The sequence below is a fragment of the Hipposideros armiger genome, unplaced genomic scaffold, assembly GCF_001890085.2.
Source record: "Hipposideros armiger isolate ML-2016 unplaced genomic scaffold, ASM189008v1 scaffold_783, whole genome shotgun sequence".
Lineage (NCBI taxonomy): Eukaryota > Metazoa > Chordata > Mammalia > Chiroptera > Hipposideridae > Hipposideros > Hipposideros armiger.
In genome coordinates this window covers 749100-756903 of record NW_017732133.1, presented here as the reverse complement: position 1 = coordinate 756903, position 7804 = coordinate 749100, and the positions used below count along the sequence as shown (strand labels likewise).

The 7804-nt window shown below is 41.4% G+C and overlaps 1 long non-coding RNA gene across 3 annotated transcripts in view; it reads right to left on the bottom strand.

Annotated features, from left to right (window-relative positions):
• Positions 1-6: 6 nt before the first annotated feature.
• The window catches only part of LOC109374069 (uncharacterized), a 20683-nt gene continuing 12885 nt past the window's right edge, over positions 7-7804 (bottom strand). For all 3 annotated transcript variants that reach the window (XR_002122335.1, XR_002122333.1, XR_002122334.1), the window contains exons 3-4: positions 6426-6513; positions 7-181 (exon numbers count right to left, since the gene is read on the bottom strand). This is a non-coding gene — a long non-coding RNA (uncharacterized LOC109374069). The remainder of the gene's footprint in view (positions 182-6425; positions 6514-7804) is intronic.

The window sequence follows — 7804 nt, the reverse complement described above, 5'->3', positions numbered from 1 at the left end:
AGATCTTAAAATGCCCACAGGCAGAGTCAGAGACCTGAGAAGGGCCGTCCTTACCCAGCGACACCAAGTGGCTGTAGTTCTCCAGCATTACATCCCGATATAGGGTCCTCTTAGCAGGACTTAGTAGCTTCCACTCCTTCTGGGTGAAGGCCACAGCTACATCCCGGAAGGCCATTAGTGCCTGTAACACAAACATATCCCTGATCACACAGGAGACAGCCATGCCCACCAGCCAGCTGAAACCACTATCCAGGGCCACAGGCAGCAAGAAAGCTGGTGTGGGGCGCCCAGGTGAGATCCACAAATCCTGGTTTTACCTTGAGCCTTGGTGCCATGTGTTCAAGACTATTAATCTCCTTCCCACACTGCTGGTAAATCTATTTAGTTCCCTATTCTGTTCTATTGATCTCTATGTCTATGACGTCAAAAACACAGTTTTGATTGTGATAGCTATATGATAGACCTTGAAATCAAGTAGGCTGATTCCTTCCACTTTCTTCTTCATTTGAAAGGTTACTTTAGCTATTCTGGGACACGTGCCTTTCCATATAAATTTCAGAATAATCTTGTCTATAGTGACCAAAAAGCCTTGCTAGTATTTTCACGACATTCGCATTAAACCTGTATATCTACTTGGGGAAAATTGACATATTTACTACGTTGACTCTTCAAATTCATGAACATGATATGTCTCTCCATTTCCTGAGATGTTCTTTGATTCCTTTCATCAGAATTTTGTGGTTTTCAGCACAAAAATTCTGAATTTTGTTAAGAATTTCTGTTTTTAGGGGTCCGGCCGAGTGGCTCACTTGGTTAAGAGCACGCTCAAGAGTGTGAACTCCGAGTGACAGCGGTTCGATGCCCAGCCCGAGCTGAGCTGCCAACAGGTGGCAGGATGGGTCAGCTTAAAAAAAAAGAAAAGGATGTTGTTTAAAAAAAAAAAAAAAAGAATTTATTTCTTTAATGATTTTAATTGTATTGTATCTATTGTAATTTTTATGTTTCAGTTACAGTTAACATACAATATTAGTTTTAAGTGTACCCACCATTATTAGACATTTATACAACTTACAAAGTGATCACCCCCAATAAATCTAGTACCCACCTGACACCATACATAGTTACATATTTCCTATACTATACTTTGCATCCCCAGGACTATTTGTAACTACAAATTTGTACTTCTTAATTTTTTCTCCTTTATCACCCATCCTCCAACCTCCTCCCATCTGGCAACCATCAAAATGATCTCTATTTGTGAGTTTGTTTTGATTGTTCATTTATTTTATTTAGATTTCACATATAAGTGAATCATATGGTATTTGTCTTTCTCTAACTTATTCCACTTAGCATAATACCCTCTAAGGCCATCCATGTTGTTGCAGGTGGCACGATTTCTTCTTTTTGATGGCTGAGTAATATTCCATTGTATATGCACCACTTCTTTATCCATTCATCTATCAACATCTATCAACCTAAGTTGCCTCCATGTCTTGGCCATTTTAAACAATGCTCCAATGAACATATGGATGCATGTGTCTTTTCGAATTAGTGTTTTGGAGTTCATCGGATAAATACCCAGAGGTAGAATTTCTGGGTCCTTCTCTGTCTCGTTTTAAAGTCTATTTTGTCTGGTGTAAGTATTGCTATGGCAGCTTTTTTTTCCTGTTTCCATTTTCATGAAATATCTTTTTCCATCCCTTTACTTTCAGTCTGTGTGTCTTTCCATTTGAAGTGAGTCTCCTGTAGGCAGCATATATTAAGAGTCCTGTTTTCCTATCCATTCAGCCACCCCACGATCTTTTGATTGAAGCATTTAATCCATTTACATTTAAAGAAATTGCTGAGAGGGGCTGGCTGAGTGGCGCGATGGTTAAGAACTGGCTTGGGACGCCAGAGGGCCCCAGTTCGGATCCCACATATGAGGGCCAGTGACACTGCCCTCTACAGCTAAGATGCTGAACAACAGCTCAACCTGGAGCTGGGCTGCCGTGAGTTGCCGGCGACGGCGTAGGCTGCAGCCCCTGTGGCAGTGGGTTGCCATGGGCTACCGTATGAGCGTGAGCGGCCAGCAGCTGCCATGAGCGGCCATCTAGAGGCTGGCAACTGACCTGCCTCGCCTGGGAAGAGCGCAATGATGGTGCCAACTTGGGCCAGTGAAGCAGCGTCCTCCACAACTAGACTGAAGAACGAAAACGACAGCAACTTGTCTGTTCCCCTTCCTCCAATTCCCCAGCACTGTTCCCATCCTCCCAATTCCCCAATAAAAATCTTTAAAAGAAAAAAAAAATTGTTGCGAGATATGTAGTTACTACCTTTTTATTATTCATATTTTTTTATGTTTCTTTTTCTTTCTCTCCATAAAGAAGTCCCTTTAACAGTTCTAGTAATAATGGTTTGGTGGTGATGAACTCTAACTTTTGTCCGGAAGCTTTTTTTCTGTCCTTCAATTCTAAATGATAGCTTTGCTGGGTAAACCAATCTTGGTTTTAAGTCCTCGCTTTTCATCACTGAATATTTCTCACCAATCCCTTCTGGCCTGCAAAATTTCTGTTAAGAAGTCAGCGGACAGTCTTATGGGAGTTCCCTTGTAGGGAATTAACTGCATTTCTCTCGCTGCTTTCAAAATTCTCTTTGTCTTTAACCTTTGGCATTTTAATTACAATATGACTTGATGTGGGCCTCTTTTGAGTTAATTTTGTTTGGGGCTCTGTGCTTCCTGGGCTTGTATCTCTATTTCCTTCACCTGGTTAGGGGCGTTTTCTATCATTATTTCTTGAAATGGGTTTTCAATTCCTTGCTCTCACTTTCTTCTTCTGATATCCATATGATGTGAATATTGGTATGATTGATGTTTTCCCAGAGACCCCTTAAACTCTCATTTTTTTTGGATTCTTTTTCCTTTTTTGCTGTTCTGATTGGATGTTTTCTGCTATCTTATGTTCCAAATCACTGATTCGATCCTCTGCTTATCTAATCTACTGTTGATTACCCCCAATGTATTCCCCATTTCAGTTACTGTATTCTTCATTTCTGCCTGGCTTTTTTGTATCTCCATTTTTATATTTCTATCTCCTTGTTGAAGTTCTCCCTGAAATCACTGAGTATCCTTATAACCAGTGTTTTGAACTTTGCATCTGGTAGATTACATTTTGTTTAGTTCTTTTTCTGGAGCTATGTTCTGTTCTTTCATTTGGGATATGTTTCTTTGTCTCATTTTGGCTGCCTCCGTGTTTGTGTCTATGTAGTAGGTAGAGCTGCTATGTCTCCTGGTCTCGGTAGAGTGGCCTTATGTAGTAGGTGGCCTGTGGGGCCTAGTGGCACAGTCACCCTGTCACCCAAGCCAGGAGCTCCAGATGTGTCCCTTGTGTGGGTTATGTGTCCCTCCTGTTGTAGTTGAGTTTTTATTGCTATTGGCACATCAATGGGAGGGATTGCCCCTCAGGCTGATTGGTTGCGAAAACCGTCCATGACCACAGTGGAGGAGCTGTTGTGCAGGGGCTGACCATACATACAGAGCAGGATTTGCTTTAGTGGTTCTCTGGTGCCTGCTGAGTCTGCCCTTTGGGTGTATCATTTGTGGAAGTGGTTGGATGGTGGTCTGAAGCTGGCCACAGAGTGTGTTGGTTTGGGCCCTCTTAGGAAGGCCAAGTTCAGCTCTTGCCTGTGTCCTGCCTGGGGTCACCTGGTATGAGCTACAAAGTGATCTGCAGATGATTCCCACTTGTGCTGGGCTTGGAGGAGAGGCTAAGCTGCCAACTGAATGTGGCTGCCACTAGTGTCGGGCTACTAGTGTCGGGCTTTGCACTGCTACACAAGAGGTACTGCTTAGCAATCACACTGAGGCCAGATGCTGCTTGTTTGGGGTTTGTGAACCTTTGAGAGGTTTTAGAAAAGTTCATAGCATGAGCCAAGGCAGGCCACTTGTATAGAAAAGTCACTTAAAGCTGCTTGGGTGGGCCAGCAAGTTGGGTGGGGCAGAGTCTCAGGGAATCACCAGGGCGGGAGAAACCATGTTAGCTAGGTTGATGGAAACTCAGATATAATGCCCCCCTGCATATGCAGGCTGGGTGGTGGGAATGCTTAACAAAGGAACAATGGTTTCTGCCAGCACTTCTGTCAGGAAGAAAGCTGCCCATCCAGTACTCTCCCTGAAGCCAAAGAATTCAGTTCCTCCTTGTAAGTCCGTGGCACCTTTTGAGCTGCTGCCCTAGTGCTGCAGCTTAGAGCAAGTGACTCCATTAGCAAGTAAGTCCATGTATGGGCCCATGAAGAGGAATGCCTGACACTCCAGCAGCCCTCCATCTCACTCAGCCACACTCTGCACTGGTTTTCCCAGCCAGAGGTTATGGGGACTTCTTTCCCAGGCACTAGAACCCTGGGCTGGGGGGTCTGGTGTGGGGCTGGGACCCCTCGCTCCTCACAGGGACTCATGCAGGAGAGATATCCATCCTGAATTTTAACCACCACACGTGGGTGTGGGATCAGCCCATTTCATATCTCTACCCCTCCTGCCAGTCTTGACATGGCTTCTTCTGTGTATCTTTAGTTACAGGACATCCATTCAGCTAATCTTCAGGTATTACCAAAGAAACACAAAAGAACAAGTTTGGCAGGGTGTGGAGAAACTGGAACTTCTGTGCATTACTAGTGAGAAAAATAAAATGTGCAGTTTCTATGGAAGAGTTCAGCATTTCCTCAAAAAGTTAAACATACAATTTACCATAGGACCTTGCAAAGAACTGAAAGCAGGGAGTGAAACAGATACTTGTTCACCAATGTCCATTACAGCGTTATTCACAATAGCTCAAAGGTGGAAACAATCCAAATGTCTATCAAGAGATAAATAAAGAAAACAAAATATATATACACAATTGTTTATTTTTTTTCTTTAGTGAACCTTTTGTCAACATATGATGTCCTTCTTAATATTTTATAAACTTTTCTTGATTTAAAGTCCACTTTGTCTTATGCTACAGTTATGTCAGTTCTCTTCTGGTTACTATTTGTATGGAATATCTTTTTCCATCCTTTTACCTTCAACCTCTTTATGTCTTTATAGCTAAAGTGAGTCTTTTAGGTAGTGTGTGTATATATATATATATATAGATAGATATATATATCTCTCTATATCTATCTATCTATCTATCTATCTATCTATCTATCTATCTATATATATCTTGGTTTGTTAATCCAGTTTACTAATCTGTGCTTTTTGATTGGGGAGTTTATCATATTTACATTTAATGTGATTACTAAAAAGTAAGGATTTACTTCTGCCAACTGGCTATTTGTTTTCTGTGCCTGTATGTCTTTTGTTCTTCAATTCCTCCATTAATGCCTTTTTAAACATCTATTGATTTTTCTTTCACTTTTTTTTTTTTTTTTTTAGTGTAACACTTCTATTCCCTTCTTTCCTTTTCCATACATTTTTTAGTATTTTCTTAGTGGTTGTCTTGCAGATTACAATTAACATGTTAATCCTGTAAAAATCTACCAACTTAATTCCAACAGTATACAAACACTTTGCCCCTATATTTTTCCACTCCTCTTCCCTTGTTTTGTAATTGTCACAGATTATATCCTTATACATTGTATACCTATTAACAAAGATTTGTAACTTTTATGTTTGCCTTAAATTATAAAATTTAAATTATAAAATTATTAAAAAAGCAAACACTAAACCAAACAAAAAGTATAATGATACTGGCTTTAATATTTACCTATAAAGTTACCTTTACTACTGTTCACTTTTCTTTCTTATGGTTTAGAGTTACTGTCTAGAGTCCTTTCATTTCAGTCTGAAACATTTTTGTAGAGCAAGTCTACTCTTAATGGTTTTATCTGGAAACATCTTAATTTCTCCTTCATTATTGGCAGTTTTTCTGTTGACAGTTTTTCTTCCAAGACTTAAATATATCATCCCACTGACTGGTGTCCTCCATGATTTCTGATGACAGCAAGTCAGCACCCTCACCTTTACACAGAGAAAACGAATGTGACCAAAGGCCACTGGCTACTCCAAGCTTCCCATATGGTGGGGGATAGCGTGCTAGTCACCCAGTGTCTGAGCCTAAGCTTCCTGTCCCATTCCCACAGGAATGCCTTCCTTCAGCTTTTCAACTTGTGAAATCCATCAGGGGCAGCTCAGACAGCCCCTCCCTCAAAAGCCTTCCTTCACTTTGGTAGGCCCTGGGAATTGCTTGATACATAAGCATGACTGTGCTATATTTGTATTTCAATACAAAAATGTTTACTACTTGCTGAATACCTAAGTCATGAATGAAGCAGAGGAGTCTGAGAAAAGGCTTCAAATAAGACAGGCCTTATCCGAGATCAGGGCTAGAATACCAGCAAGGCAGCTCCAGGACAAGGAAAGGTAATGGTCTATCCTGCAGGAGCTAGAAAGAAATTTCAGGACTCACCTCATCCCTGGTTGTCAGGAGCCCTGGAGCCATATTCCTGGCCTGTTGAGTGGTCTTCCTAGAGAACAGTCAAGTTGCAGAGGCAGAGCTGGGGGAAGAGAAGAGAAGTGAGGGGATGCTCAGCAGGAGTACCCTTCCATCCAGCCTCCCCGTTCAGCAGGAGTGAGGGGAGATATGGAACACAGGTTGCAGAGAGCATCAGAGAAGCTCATTTTAACCAGTGTCCTGTAAATAAGTCTCCCAGAGCTGGACCAGCAGCAGGCTCAACCCCAATGTCCAGTTGGGAAATGAAGCCCCCAGCAGCTAGGTGAGATTTTATCACTGTGTGTACTCTAATAGAGGAAAAAGACCCCAAAGTGGCCACAGGTGAGCATTCATGTTGAGAAATAAAATGACTTACCATGAAAACAGAAACTCCCCACCCACATCTGCCCTGAGGTCAAAGGACAAAGCCCAGGAAACTCAAAACAGAAAGTGCTATAGGCTCCACAGATTGTAAATTTGGTTGTCAGGAGCTCTGGGGCCATATTCCCAGCCTGCTGAGTGTTCTCAGGGTGTATGCCAAAACCTGGTTTCAGTCTCCTCCACTTATATATCCAAGATTAGGTTCCCAAGATTTGAAACTTAAGAATGTGCAGTCAGCAAATGACCCAGGTCTTCAACAAATCAATTACATAAAGAAATGTTTAAGAGGTGAGATTTTCCCTAATAGAAAGCTACTTAGAAGATAAACCATTCTTCAGATGTCATCTATAGGCCTTGTTTGCACAAATGAACATTTGGGGGACTATGAAAGACAATTCAGTATCAACTGGGTATTAAATGGTGTTAGAGAATTATTGTGAATATTGTTAGGTGTGATCATAATATTCTGGATATAGAGAAAAACGAGTTAAGAAAGTGAAGTACTGGTACATTGATACAATGGAGTACCACTCTGCTATAAAGAAGAATGATATTGTACCATTTGGGATGATATGGATGGACTTAGAGACTATTATGTTAAGTGCAATAAGTCAGTCGGAGAAAGATAAATACCGTATGATTTCACTTATATGTGGAATCTAAAAACTGAATGAACGAGGAAAGTAAACAGAAGTGGTCGCAGAGATATAGAGGAACAACTGATAGTTGCTAGTTGGGAGGGGTGGGGATGAGGGAGAAGGGGAAGGGGTTAGACAGCATAAATACATAAGTACAATATTGCCACAGGGACATGAATGACAGTTCAAGGAATATAATTAATAATGTTGTAAATATTTTGTAGGGTGTCAGATGGTCACATGTCTTGCTAGGGAGACCGCATCATGGATGGGGTAGAGGCTTGATCACTGCATTGTACACCTGAAGCTGATGTTGTATAATATTGTATGTCAACT